The 14600-nt window shown below is 43.7% G+C and overlaps 2 long non-coding RNA genes across 2 annotated transcripts; both read right to left on the reverse strand.

Annotated features, from left to right (window-relative positions):
- Positions 1–327: 327 nt before the first annotated feature.
- Positions 328–6806, reverse strand: LOC117064385. Its single transcript, XR_004429427.1, has 2 exons — positions 6535–6806; positions 328–862 (listed from the first exon to the last, which is right to left on the reverse strand). It is a non-coding gene; the product is annotated as an uncharacterized LOC117064385 (long non-coding RNA).
- LOC117064386 lies at positions 1387–5840 on the reverse strand. The gene is made up of 3 exons (XR_004429428.1): positions 5140–5840; positions 4667–4845; positions 1387–2743 (listed from the first exon to the last, which is right to left on the reverse strand). It is a non-coding gene; the product is annotated as an uncharacterized LOC117064386 (long non-coding RNA).
- Positions 6807–14600: the final 7794 nt, after the last annotated feature.

The following is a 14600-nucleotide window of genomic DNA, read 5'->3' on the forward strand; positions in this document are numbered from 1 at the left end:
TTAAGAATAACCTCTAAATACACTAAAATAATAATAATAATAATAAAATAAATAAATATTTAATCCCGGGGTTAATAAAGAACTTTTCTACCTAATCCCAGAAGTGAAAGCACAAAAATAATTGCTGGATTTGACTACATATAAATTTCTATATTAAAGAAAAACATAAATGAAAAGGCAAAGAAAAATGGAAAAAAAATTATTTGCAACATTTTTGAAAGACAAATGTTTACTGTTATACAGATGTAAATGAATAAGAAAAAGTTGAATTCCCCAAAAGGAAAATGGACAAAAGACAGGAATAGGCAAAGTAAACTGAAACACAAATGGCCAATAAATATGTGAAAATATATTTGACCTCACTGGTAATTAAATAAATGGAAACAAAATAATGAGTTATCTGTCCAATAGAGCATAATAAAAATGAGTGATAATCCTTCCTGCTGGTTTGGTTATGGGGACTGAGTCAGTTGAAGGGAGGGTAAATTTTAAAATTTCAGGAAGACAATGTAAGAAAAATAAATCAAAACTTGGAAATAGGCAAAAGGATGGCTCTGTCTTTCCACATTCTCATTAAGGGTAACTACCTTTGCTTTGACTTACTATTTTCTATTGATCAGAATCTACCACAGCCATGTGAGGGTCCCTGGTATTTTAACACACAGAACACGGACAGCAATGCCCATGAATCTTGTCTGGTGTTGACACAAAGGAACAACGCCCCGTAGACTTGGAAGGGACTGCAGCCCGAGCATCATGGTGTCCTTGTATGACTGAATGACCTTCTTCTGAGGCTTCTGCGACCTCCTTCTGCACTCTGTCCCCACGCTGCTGCAGCCTCACTGTCCTGCTGGCTGTCGCACTGCAGTAGAGAAATACATCTTTGACATTTGCTCTGTATGTGTTTGTATGAAAGTCGTGTTTTTAACTTTTTAAAAATGATACTTTGACAGAAATTTGGCAAATATATATCAAAGTTCTCAAGCGAGTACCTCTTTTCCACAACAGCAGTGTTGTTTCTAGGAATTTTCCCTCTGAATAGAATTAGATAGAAGTGGAGAGACATCAGCAAGGAAGTTCAGGTGGCTTTGCCTTATGATGATAGTTAAAAAAAAAAAAAAGTCACTGGTTCTCAACCTAGGTTGATTTTGTCCTCCAGGGGACATTTGGCAATGTCTAGTGACAGTGCTGATTGTCACAGCTGAGGGGAAGGGATGTTTCTGACACCCAGTGGGCAGAGACCAGAATGTGAAGCCACATCCTGCAGTGGCCAGGACAGTGTCCCCGAAAAGGATGGATTGACCCAAACTGCCCATGGTCCCGAGGCCGAGAAACCCTCACTTAATCCCTCACCATAGGGATTAGGAGGGATACATTAAAGTGGAATGTTTCACAACCACTTTAATTATGATATGATTTTTTAAAAAAACCTACAATATTGTCCGTATATATTTATGTTTAAGACTTATTAAGTAAAAACATTATAAAATTATATTTGTGGTGTTCATATGATCAGAAAAAATACATTAATTAAAATTTCAGATGTAAAGAATATTACATCTTTCATGTTTTCCATAGAACGAATACATTTTTGTACGTATGTATATATACAGAGAGAGGGAGAAAGATAAAGTAGCATATAAATAAAAACACATACATTTTATTATCTATTACAGTATTTATTCTTCTACACACTTCTCCGTTCACGTATATACGGGAGCTTTCTTACATCCTGCACGGATGCCTGAGGTTCCACCACTAAGGAGTCTGGTCTCTAAGTGAAGAGGTCGTTAAAGCTGTTTGTGTAAAGCCTGTGTCTTGGAGACAGGGCGTTAAATCTTTATCAGTCACATGCATTAGGTATGAAATGGCCGATTGGATTGGCTGGCGTGCCTGTCACTCAGCACCGCCCTGGGACCAGACAGCTTTGGTGACCCAGCTGGAGAGGCGCTCCAGAGCTGGGCTGACCCTGAGAAGGCTCCACCTCAGAGCAGCACAGGGAGGAGATGAGGCCCCGCTGCTTTCCCGAGGGCCAGGCCTCATGTCAAACTGCAGAAAGAGACTGAGCACAGAGCCATGGAGAGCCAAGGAGTGGGCAGGCTTGTCCATTCCAGCTTCCACCTCTGCCTCTGATCCTCATCTGTGGAATCACGGCGGTGAACCAGAAGCCTCTGGAGTTTCTCAGTTCTCTGATCTCGTGAATTCCTCCTCTGTCCCCGCGATTTCGCAATGGAGGGATGCTTCCCATTCTCACCACGTGCCTGTTGAAACTGTTTGCTCAGCCTGACAACCTTCTACTGTTACTTTCAAATGACCACAGGCTCCCAGGAGGAAAGTTTAGGTAAACCTCTCTTCAAGTGCTGCATCCTAAAATTCCCAAAGAACTGTCCACCTTTGAAGTGCTCTCAGGACCTGGGACGTGTGACCATGGACATCGAGGGCTCGGTCAGCGCTGCGTCCTGGGGAGAAGGAGGCGCCGGGTTGCTGGCTCCAGGCTGAATCTCCTCCTCTGGGTCTGTGCTGGTCCTGCACTTCATAGCATGATTTTCCCCTTATTCCTTAAGGCTCAACAAGCCTTCTAATGCTCTCCATCACTTTGTCCTGGGAGTCGAATGTTTGCCTGGTTTATTAGTGCATGTGAATGCCTACCCCAAATTGCTATGTGATTTTCAAAATGCTGAATTCTGTAGATTCTTTGAGACCAGTGACTTTCACTCTCTCAATCCATTTCCATTGGGCTGAACTGGGAAGTATGATGGTGAGAGAAAAGAACACTTCTGTAAACAGCAACAAAACAAGACAAGAAAAACCTCCACAGTGTCTTGAACTTCACACACTTGTGCAAGGTTGGAGCCAGTGTTCTCAATCCTGGCACTATTGACATGTTAGGCGGGACAATTCTTTGTGTTCAGAGGCCACAAAGTATTCTTTTCAAAGTGTATTTTCACCAATTGTAGCACCAGCCTCACTCCATTTCTCCCACTTTCCAGGACAATTAATTAAGACACTCAATCACAGAATTACACGCATTTCTGGACAGCACTCCATCTGACCATGGCCTGTGTATTAGTCGGGGCTCTCTAAAGGGACAGAACCAATAGGATAGATGTATACATGAAGGGGAATTTATTAGGTGAATTGGCTCACATGATCAGTATTGTAGGGTATTTAGCAATGTCCCCAGGCTATACCTTCTAGATACCAGTAGCACTGCCCTTAACCCCCATTACAGGGTGAAAAGTCAAAAATTTAAAAATGTCATATCTAGGGCAGCACAGGAATCCATGCGCCCTGTTGAGCAATGGCCTTCACTGTGGAGGTGCAGAAGGAGCCCAGAGCTCGTCTCTCGTCTGCAGAGATGGATGCCTCCTCTTGGTGGCCTGCAAGGATGTGGTTGGTCCCAGACCATACGTCTGAAGAGTCATCAGTCCTGTTGAGCAGTAGACCATAGCTGGGAAGGTTTATAAAAACTGGTCCAGTACATACATGCAAGTGTTACAAGTGATCATCTTTGCGGTAGAAATTGTGATTATTAGGAATGATAATATGTTCTTTTTTGTATTCATTCATGCAACCTAAATTGTCTGTTTATTCGTTTAGTAATTTTTTAAAAGCTCAAGAAATGGAAGAAATGAGAGAGATGTTTCGTATACTCTTAGGTGACGTGGCAAACACACCTAAGGTCACCCCTCCCCAGTGATCTATGTTTTGGATAATCCACTCCTCTGAGAATAAAAGAGCTTGTGATGTAATTCCAGATAATAGAATACAGCAAATGTGATGGTTACATCTGATGTGAGATTCTGCCTTAGCAAATAGGGGCAAGAGAGACTCCCTCTTGCTGACTTGTGTAAGAAGGCTGCTGTCCTGTAGGAAGGACTGTGAGAGGCCACATGGCAGGATCCTTGGGAGCCCCTGGATGCTGAGAGTGGTCCCCAGCTGATATGGTTTGGCCATGTCTCCATCCAAATCTCATCTTGAATTGTAGCTCCCATATTTCCCACGTGTTGTGGGAGGGACTCAGTGGGAGATCATTGAATCATGGGGGTGGTTCCCCCATACTGTTCTCGTGGTAGTAAGTGTCACAAGATCTGATGGTTTTATAAGGGGAAAGCCCTTTTGCTTGGCTCTCATTCTCTCTTGCCTGCTGCCATGTAAGACATGCCTTTTACCTTCCACCATGATGATGAGGCCTCCCCAGCCATGTGGAACTGGGTTCCTTAACTCCATTAAACCTCTTTTTTTTCTTATAAATTACCCCATCTCAGGTATGTCTTTATCAGTAGTGTGAAAATGAACTAATACACCAGCTGACCGCCCCCCAAAAAAGGATCTTCCGTCCTACAACCACCAACAACCTAAGAGAGCCTTTGACAGGACCACAGCCCTGACTGACCCGATTGTAGCCTGCTGAGACCCAGAGCGGAGGCCACAGTTGGGCTCTGCTTGAACTTCTGACCTACTGAGAGTGGAGGTAACTGGTGTGTGATATTCCAAGTCACTAGGCTGTGGTCATTTGTTATGCAGCCACAGGTAACAAACACAGACAGCTTTCCTCTCCTTTGAGAACACATCAGCCAAATGCCTTTCATAAGTATTGCAGCTACCTCTAGGCTAAGAGAATGTGAACCCTTGAGTATTCAGTTCCTGCCAGATCAGAACTTACAGGACATTGAGGGGGACATGCAGCCTGGAAGACCTGGAAGCTGATCTGGTACTTGCAGCTCTGCCTTGATGGACTCCTAGGGACACAAGCAATGCTACAGAGCACCAACCCCAGACAGGGACACCCTGTGATGGTGGGGGTGGGGGGCAAGGCAAATCAATATCCCTCTGTAATCTGGTCTGGTCACAAACGAAAACAAGAACATGGTCAATACCACAAATACGCCTAGGCATCCCCCACCCCTGGCGAATGTGAGCAGCTGCTGCTTTTTCACCAATTGTAGCACCAGCCTCACTCCATTTCTCCCACCTTCCAGGACAATTAATTAAGACATTCAATCACAGAATTCCTCCCATCTCCAGACAGCACTCCATCTGACCATGGCCTGTGTATCAGTCAGGGTTCTCTAAAGCGACAGAACTAATAGGATAGATGTCTATATGAAGGGGAGTTTATTAGGAGAATTGGCTCACATGATCACAAAGGGAAGTCTCACAATAGGCCGACTGCAAGCTGAGGAGCCAAGAAGCCAGTCTGAGTCCCAAACTTCAGAGGTAGAGAGGCTGACAGCGCAGGCTTCAGTCTGTGGCTAAAGGCCTGGGAGCCCCTGGCAAACCACTAGTGTTAAGTCCAAGAGTTCAAAAGCTGAGGAACCTGGAGTCTGATGTTCAAGGGCAGGAAGCATCCAGCATGGGAGAAAGATGAAGGATGGAAGCCTCAGCAAGTCTGCTCATTCCAACTTCTTCTGCCTGCTTTATTTTAGCTCCTGTGGCAGCTGATTAGATGGTGCCCACCCAGCTTGAGGGTGGGTCTGCCTCTGCCAGTCCACTGACTCAAATGTTAATCTCCTTTGGCAACACTCTTACAGGCACACCGAGGAATAATCCTTTGCATCCTTCAATCCAACCAAGTTGACACTCAATAGTATCCATCACAACCTGTTTCCTTGACTCTCCCCAAGATCACCTCACATAAGCCAAACCCTCCAAGTCTTTCCCAAGGCCCTCTCACTGCTGCTGCTGAGCTGCTGCTGGCTCCCGGTGGTGCACAGCCTTCCTTGTTGTGATGAGCCAGTCGATGGCCTCAACTTTGCTGGGCTACAGGTGTGTTCCTGGTGGCCTCTGGATGACATCACTGACAAGATTATGACCAAGCTAATTTTGATGCACTCCAGTTTCAGCATAAAATTTGGGAAAACATTCATTTAAAAAAAATAACCCATACCAAAGTTTTCACAAAATACAATCAAAATCCAGGGCATATTAGTAGGTAGCTCATACGTGTACCTGTTCCGTGCGTGCTGTTGTCATTGATGTCTGGCATGAAGTAATGAATTAGAAAGTCTTCAAACACCAAAGAATGATTTCATGAACTATATTTACGTAGTGTATATACCACATATAAATAATTACTGTGTACTAAAGGATAAGAAATTATAATTGTGCATTTTAGAAAGATTTGGTCAAAAGAGGAGGAGGGATGAGGATTTTATCATGATTCTCAATTTCCCAAGCATTTCTGTAAATTAGGAGCTTACTGTACTATCTAGAAATGGTGGATGGGTTTTTAGCTTCAATTCCACCCATCATGTCCCATCTAAATGCTCTGAGGTGGTAATAACAAACTGTGTCCTAGATCTTCTTCGAGCTGAAGTGCTTTGGGGTGATCGCATATTCCAACAATGCCCCCTGGAGGCCAGCCTGGCCAGGGCCAGTGGACGCTTGTCCCCACAGAAGCAGGTCTGTGCCACTGCTCAGCTGCCAGGGTTTGCTTTTCCACCCTGATCCAGCTGCTAAACTGTCCCTATCACGTGTCCCTCACCCACTACCAGCCGGTGACTCCTAGCTCATGCAATTTCCGGTGCTCACCTCTTGCTGTCCCCCATCTGGCTTTATCATAAGTTTGTGTCCATGTTGCATTCAGTGCATGAGACACTGAGAGCGGTCTCCAGCCGACAGCCACCCATGACTCACTGACAGAAGAGAAAGGGGACACAGGGAAGAAATCTGTTATACCCGTGAGACAGAAGCTGCCCCTTTACACAGGGGCATGGTGGGGAAGTGGGGAAGGCAGAGACATCCCAGCTGTACTGCAAAAAGACCACATTTTGAAAGATGGTTTCAAGGCCAGGTATGGTGGCTCACGCCTGTAATCCCAGCACTTTGGGAGGCTGAGGTGGGTGGATCACAAGGTCAGGAGTTCGAGGCCAGCCTGGCCAACATGGCAAAACCCCGTCTCTACTAAAAATGCACAAATTAGCCGGGCGTGGTGGTGGGCGCCTATAATCCCAGCGACCCAGGAGGCTGAGGCAGGAGAATCGCGTGAACTTGGGAGGCGGAGGTTGCAGTGAGCCGAGATCATGCCATTGCACTCCAGCCTGGGCGACAAGAGCAAGATTCCATCTAAATAAATAAATAAATAAAAATAAAATGAAAGATGGTTTCAAACCACGTGTTCAGTCAGATGTAGAAAATATGTAATAGCAAAATGAGCTTTGGTATAGGCTTGATTGAGTATATAGCCTGAAAATAGAGGGAATCAGTGAATAAAGTCCCCTATCCTAGCAAATACGGCTATTATAGATTGCTAAGACGTAATGGAAGTGGGCTACAACATAAGATGTATCATGTGATTACAATATCCAATGATGAGCTGGCTAGTACAATGCTGGTCAAGCCTCCTACTGTAAAAAGGAAAATAAATCCCAAGGCTCAGAGCATTGCAGGGCATCATTTGGTATTGCTGCTGTGAAGTGTAGCTAGTCAGCCAAAACTTGGACGCCACTGGGAAAAGTAATAATTATAGTAGCAGAGGTGAAGTAGGCTCGTGTATATACATCTATGCCTACTGTAAATATATGGTGAGCCCATACGATAAAGCCTAGGAGACCAATTGATATTATTGCTCAAACTATGCCTATATACCCAAATGGCTCTTTTTTAGCAGAATAATATGTTACGACATGGGAAATTACCTTGAAGCCTGGTAGGAGGAAGATGTAGACTTCAGGGTGACCAAAGAATCAGAGTAAGTGTTGATATAACATAGGATCACCTTCGTCTGTTGTTGGAAGTATATAAGAGTCAAGGCTTAATTCTTCATAATCCCTATATTCGTAGCTTCAATACCATTGATGTCCGATTGTTTTAATGGTGAGAGAAGGTTCTTGATTTCGTCTGTTATATATAAGATGCGTAGAGATGGGAGGGCGATTAAGACTAAGATGGTGGCAGGGAAGATAGTTCAGATGGTTTCTACTTCTTGGACATCTATGGTGTTAGTAGTCAGTTTTGTTGTGAATATTAGAGAAATACGGTATAGAAGTAAGGAATTGATTAGAAAAATAATTATAAGGGTATGGTCATGGAAGGTAAGTAGTTCTTCTATAATAGGGGATGTGGCATCTTGAAGGTCTATTTCAACTGAGTGGGCCATTAAGATATACAGGGCTTAACCTATAACTTAACTTTGACAAAGTTATGAAATAATTTTACTAATATCAAAAAAGTCATAGAGGTTATGGGATTGGATTGAAACCAGTCTTTGGGGGTTCGATTCCTTCCTTTTTCATTTAGGTTTCCATGTAGGTTGGTGCTTCAAATGTGTGATAGGGTGGGAGACAGCCATACAGTCATTCTAAGTTTGTAGGTGGTTGTTCAATTATTAGAACCTTTCATTTTGAAGTGAAGACTTCTCAGATCATGAAAATTATTAGAATTACTGCCGTCAGGGAAATAAATGAGCCTACGGATGAGATAATATTTCATGTGGTGTATGTGTCGGGATAATCAGAGTAGCGTCGAGGCATGCCAGAAAGGCCAAGGAAATGTTGTGGGAAAAAAGTTAAATTGAGGCCTATAAATACAATAGCAAAATGAGCTTTAGCATAGGTTTGGTTGAGTATTTAGCCTGAAAATAGAGGGAATCAGTGAATAAAGCCCCCTATAATAGCAAATATGGCTCCTATTGCTAAGACGTAATGGAAGTGGGCTACAACATAATATGTATCATGTAATACAATGTCCAGTGATGAGTTGGCTAGTACAATGCTGGTCAAGCCTCCTAGCTGTTCCTATAGGGATTACAGTCAGTCATGGGAAGCTTCTCTTATGGTGCAAAGGAGAAATAGATTTCCTTACAACACCATGTGAAGGCAGAATTCTGGAAACCCGCCTTGGGGACTATCTTTGGAAACCTGCCTTGGGGACTATTTTTCCTTAATCAGACATCCTAAGAAACAAGGGCAAAGCACTGTGGTCTGGCACAATTTGGATCTTCAGGAAATCTATCAGAATTTTCCAAAAATTGAGAAAAGAGATACAGTCTGCAGCAAAAGGGGAGACAGAAATGAACAAGTACTGAGATTTTGACCTCATATTTTAACTTCTGTCACTTACTAGGAACCAATTTGTCAGCCAGATACATTATCTAGCCAATTACCTCAGCACAGGGGAAAGTCTTACTGCCCTCATTTTATGACGTGTGAATAAAGACCCTCTTCAAAGGTTATTTGGCCACGGCCACACAGTAAGAGACTTCAGGGTGACCAAAGAATCAGAGTAAGTGTTGACATAACATAGGATCACCTTCGTCTGTTGTTGGAAGTATATAAGAGTCAAGGCTTAATTCTTCATAATCCCTATATTCGTAGTCATTGACCTGACTGTCAGCAAATACTCATGGAAGCCCTGTGGGGTACTCAGCACTGTGCCAACCACTGCCTCCCAGATTTGGGACAGACAGACACTCTGCCCATATGCAGCCTCATAGACATAATATAATACTCAGTATTATAATATAAGACCTATAATAACTATTATCAGTATTTATTGTCTGCTTATTATATCTTGGATACTGATACAAGTGCTTTGCATAAATTAACTCATTTAGCCTTCATACAAAACCTAGGAGATAGGTCCTGTGTCTATAATGCTCTTTAAAGTTGTAAAAAAAAAAAAAAAAAAAAGATAATTTGTTTCCAATTTCTGCTGTAACAAATTGCCACAAACCTGCTGGCTTGAAACAACACAACTGTATTGGGTGTGACCTGCAGTTCTGGAGGTCAGAAGCCGGAAGTCAGTCTCATTCCTGTGTCTGAAGGTGTGGGCTGGCTCCTTCTAGAGGCTTGAGAGGAGACACATTTCTTTGCCTTTTCAGCCTCTGTTGGCCAACTGCATTCCTTGGCTTGTGGCCCCTTCCTCCGTCTTCAAAGGGCATGAACTCCAGTCTCTGCTTCTATCTGCACATTGCCTTTACTCTCTCTGCCTTCTCTCATAAGGATACTTGTGATTACATTTAGGGTTCTTCTGGATAATCAAGAACAATCTCTCCACCCCAGGATCTCTAAGCCTAATTATATCTGCAAAGTCCCCTTTGCCATACAAGGTAGGAGTTGGCAGTGAGTAACTCTGGAGCCATTATTCATTCAGCTCACCACTCACAGACACAGAGACAAGGCTTACCCCTGATGATGCTACTGCTCATTGTTGGCACCTAGATCCATGGCAGATACTTTTAACTACCTTGCACATGGCCTTGCACGGTCCTCAAAGAGACGTGCACTCAACAGTGAGCACAGGACACCAAAGCAACTACAATGACCTGGCCATGATGGCATTTCTGCTACCAAATGCTGCTCCCCAAAAGTCAAGAGCAGGCTGGTGATAAAGCAAAAATGAGCTTGCTGCTTACCACAGTCAGGGGAACACTACCTGGATTGTCTTAGGTTCATCTTGGAAAGGGTGGGACAAAGGAGGGACATTTATGAGGTTTTCATTGTCTAGCTTAAGGCAGGTTTTCAAAAAGGGAGGGTGATTAGGATTAGTTAGTGTTCATGATACACTCATTGAGGAGGGGTGTGTACCTCTCCTAAGGTATAATAGAGAATGTCCACTGTTCTTTATTGTAAACTGAGTAGCTCAATGTCAATTTAAGTTAATTTTGGAGAAGTCATTGAAATTAGCAAAAATGTTGTTTGATAAGTTTAATCTTCCTGGGCAAGAGTTAGCTGCAGTAGCAATGTCAGGTTGGTTAAGACAGTGGAAGAATAAATGGACGTTAGTGTAGATAGTAAACTAATGTGGGTGTACATGTTTTGATTCTCAACACTCAGCCCACCAAAAATGCCTGGGTAAATCAGAGAAAAGAAGATCGTGTCGCAGTGTGAGGCTGTTGCCTCTGGAAGGCCCCCACTTCATAGAAAACCCAGAAGTCACCCCAAGAAATTGAGAGAGCAGTGGTGAAGTGGGAGGGGAGACCCTGGGTGACCTACAGAGAAGGCAGCTGTTGGACAGGACATTTTCTTCCCAAGACTTCCAACAGCCACACCCAGAATGACTTCCACGGGTGTGTTCAAAAGGAAACAGAGAAGAATTCCTTAAGGGACAACTGTGTGTGCTGCAAGGAATTGGCCCACAGAATTCTGACCTGCACACCCACCAGCCATGCAGGAGTGCATTTCCACACTGGAAGAAACAGCGTGCCAGTTACTGTACGCTGGGGTTAATTTTCAAAGTGGGCATAATGTGAGCCTTTTTAAAAAAAAAATTTTTTTTGAAGAAACAAGGAAGCCATTTTCTTAACCACGTGGATCTACTTCCAATGAAAGTTCAGTCTGCAGCAAAAGGGGAGACAGAAATGAACAAGTACTGAGATTTTGACCTCATATTTTAACTTCTGTCACTTACTAGGAACCAATTTGTCAGCCAGATACATTATCTAGCCAATTACCTCAACACAGGGGAAAGTCTTACCGCCCTCATTTTACGACGTGTGAATAAAGACCCTCTTCAAAGGTTATTTGGCCACGGCCACACAGTAAGAGGTTGTGTTCTAAGAGTCTCCGTCTTTGCTTCACACCACGCAAATTTCTAGAAGGCAAGTATTTCTAGAAGGCAAGCCCCTTAGCTTCTGCTCCACTTACTGTTGCACAGTGCTGCATTTGCACAGTATGTACATAGAAATCCACACACTGGCATAAATCATCCACTGTAGTCTGTGGGTTTTTATTTCTGTCTCATAGAAAAAAAGAAATCCATCCCTAGAAAGGTCTCCTCCTTGGAAGTCCAAATGGTTACACAAATCCCTTCCCTGCCCTTCCCTGACTTCCCACAACACTCAGTATTCTTGCTGCCCAAATTCCTTTCCTGCAACTTAAAGACCCCCGAAACCCACTTTTACGTAATACTTCCTTATTACTCCCTAGACAAACTTCCTTGCAGCCATATGCTAATACACACCTCTCTTCACTGAGCCAATATTTTTATGCCAGGTGCCCTTGCCAAAATTGTTCCCTCTCCCCTGGGAACGCGCTAACTCTAATGGCTCTGTTCTTGGCAAAGTCCTGTCTTAGCCTCCAGCTCGGAATTCAAGGCCCATCTCCTCTGCGAAGTATGCCTGGATGACCCGTGAAAAGTCTTGCCCTGGCCCTGCTACCCCTGGCTGCGCCTCTGTCATTACGCTCAGTGGAGAGCATCGTAATTCGCAAGGGGCTCACCTGGCCAGTATGTGAACACCCTGAGGACAGGGAGTACATCTTCACCATCTCTGCTTCCCCAGAGCAGTGCCTGGCCTGGAGCAGATGTTTAGCTTGTTCAGTAAATTAGGATTGAATAGGAATGTGTTGATTTCTAACATGAACCCTTACTTTTCTGGGAAGATGTTTAGATGAGGAAATCATGTACTTTATTCCTATAACATATGGGAATTTCATCAACTTAGTGGGATATAGGAGTTTCCCCTCAAAAACAATAATAACCAAAAAATAGCAAAACTTTGGATAAGTGAATTGAAAACATAAACTCTGGTAGAAACAAGGATTTTTTTCTTCTGTTCTAAATTAGTACCACTTGGTTCAAGGACAAGAGGTCACCTTTGCCAAGTTTAAAATTTATTGGATTTCTTTTGCTTCTCTCAAATTTTAGATCCGTGACTTAGACATACTTCATGAGGAAAGTGACACTGTTCTCTCCATGCTGCTGTATATCAGAGAATAGAGATGCTTTACAAACAACGCTGTACTTCACAGGACCCCTGATAAATGAGTCAATAGACTTACCCCCATTTGGGGGGCAGGAAATCTCAGATACAAGTGAAAAAACATTTTATGCACAGAAGACATGCATAACTGAGCCGATATTAGAACACACGGTATTTACCATCACCCTCCAGGGTTGATTGTGAGAGCTGTTTCCCCATCCATGATTCCCAAATGTCCATTTCAGTTGAATAATTATGGAGTAAGCCCTGCTTTATGAATCAGTTTGTAATATGCATTGTGGATGACACAGTGATAATCTGTGGTTCTCAGGATTTATGACCTATACATTAAAGAATGTAGAACAGTTTGAGAGATAACAAACCAAAAACAAACAAAAAAACACATAAAAACAAACAAAAACATCCAAGAGATAGCACAAGGCAGTGTGAGATTGGGTGCCTGGCTCAGTTGTTCTCCAAATCCTGTAGGAGTTCATAGGACAGAGTAGTTATTCTGAGCTAGATAAATTAGGGGCAAATCATGGGAAATGTGGGCCTTGAACAGGAAGTCAAAGCTGGCAGGATTTGGGCAGATGAAGGAAGCCAGTCAGCACTCTCCGGGAGGGAGATGTTTGGAATGAGGGCAGAGCTAGGATGATCCACTGCATGACCAGGGGGCTGAGAGTTGGTGTAATGTACCAATCAGTAATAAGGCTTCAAAGATGTGTGGGAAGCAGAGGGGGAGGATGCTAACTCCATATTATGGTGTTGGGGGCTTTGTCTTGTAGGTTGCCTTAGTGACTGGGTTTTTTTAAACGAGAATAACATGCTTATTCTTGTTTTGTTGTTTTGCTTTGTCTCCAGGCAGGATCTCACTCTGTTGCCCAAGCAGGAGTAGAGTGGCATGATCATAGCTCGCTGCAGCCTCAAACTTCTGGGCTCAAGTCATCCTCCTGCTGCAGCTTCCCAAATAGCTGGGACTAGAGGTGTGCGCTACCGGGCCCAGTTGATTTTTTTTTTTTTTTATAGAGATGGGGTCTCACTATGTTCTCCAGGCTGGCATCAAGCAATCTTCCTGCCTCAGCTTCCCAAAGCACTGGGATTACAGACGTGAGCCACTGTGTCCAGTCCTCTTTTTCTAGTTTGTTTTTTTTAAGAAAATGAATGTGACCAGGCGTGGTGGCTCACGCCTGTAATCCCAGCACTTTGGGAGGCCAAGACGGGTCAATCACAAGGTCAGGAGATCGAGACCATCCTGGCTAACACGGTGAAACCCCATCTCTACTAAAAATACAAAAAATTAGCCAGGCGTGGTAGCGGGCGCCTGTGGTCCCAGCTACTCGGGAGGCTGACGCAGGAGAATGGCGTGAACCCAGGAGGCGGAGCTTGCAGTGAGCCGAGATCGCACCACTGTACTCCAGCCTGGGTGACAGAGCGAGACTCTGTGTCAAAAAGAAAAAAATGAAAATGAATGTGTCAAAGCTCTAAAAGATGGTGGAATGAGATGAGTGAAGCCATACCATAGATGAGTAGGTGATGCTGGGTATACCTGTGTGGTAATGGAGCCTGCCTGCACTAGGAGTGAGGCAGTGTGGGTGAGAAGAAAGAGGAATTCAGAGAAGGCATAAAGAAAACAGTCAGCAGACAGCTGACAGGGAGAATGAGCTATCATTGATACAAAGGAGGAAGATAAACTGAGAAACCAGCTTGGGAAAAATCGAGAGTTCATATGTAGTTTTTGTGTCTTTTTCCAAAGCACTGGAAGAAAGTATTCAAGCCACACTCAGGCTAAGAAGCAAGAAGCAAGAATCACTAGCTATCTTAAACAGAAAGGGATTTAATGCAGAGAATCAGATGCTTCCAGCAGGGTCAAAAAGTTGGAGAAGTATTCTGTGCCCTCAGCTCCAGGCATAACTCTGGAAGGCCTTTCTGATAAGCTGTGCTTACGGGAGAGGTT

The sequence above is a fragment of the Trachypithecus francoisi genome, unplaced genomic scaffold (genome assembly GCF_009764315.1).
Source record: "Trachypithecus francoisi isolate TF-2019V2 unplaced genomic scaffold, Tfra_2.0 Lachesis_group2, whole genome shotgun sequence".
Classification (NCBI taxonomy): domain Eukaryota; kingdom Metazoa; phylum Chordata; class Mammalia; order Primates; family Cercopithecidae; genus Trachypithecus; species Trachypithecus francoisi.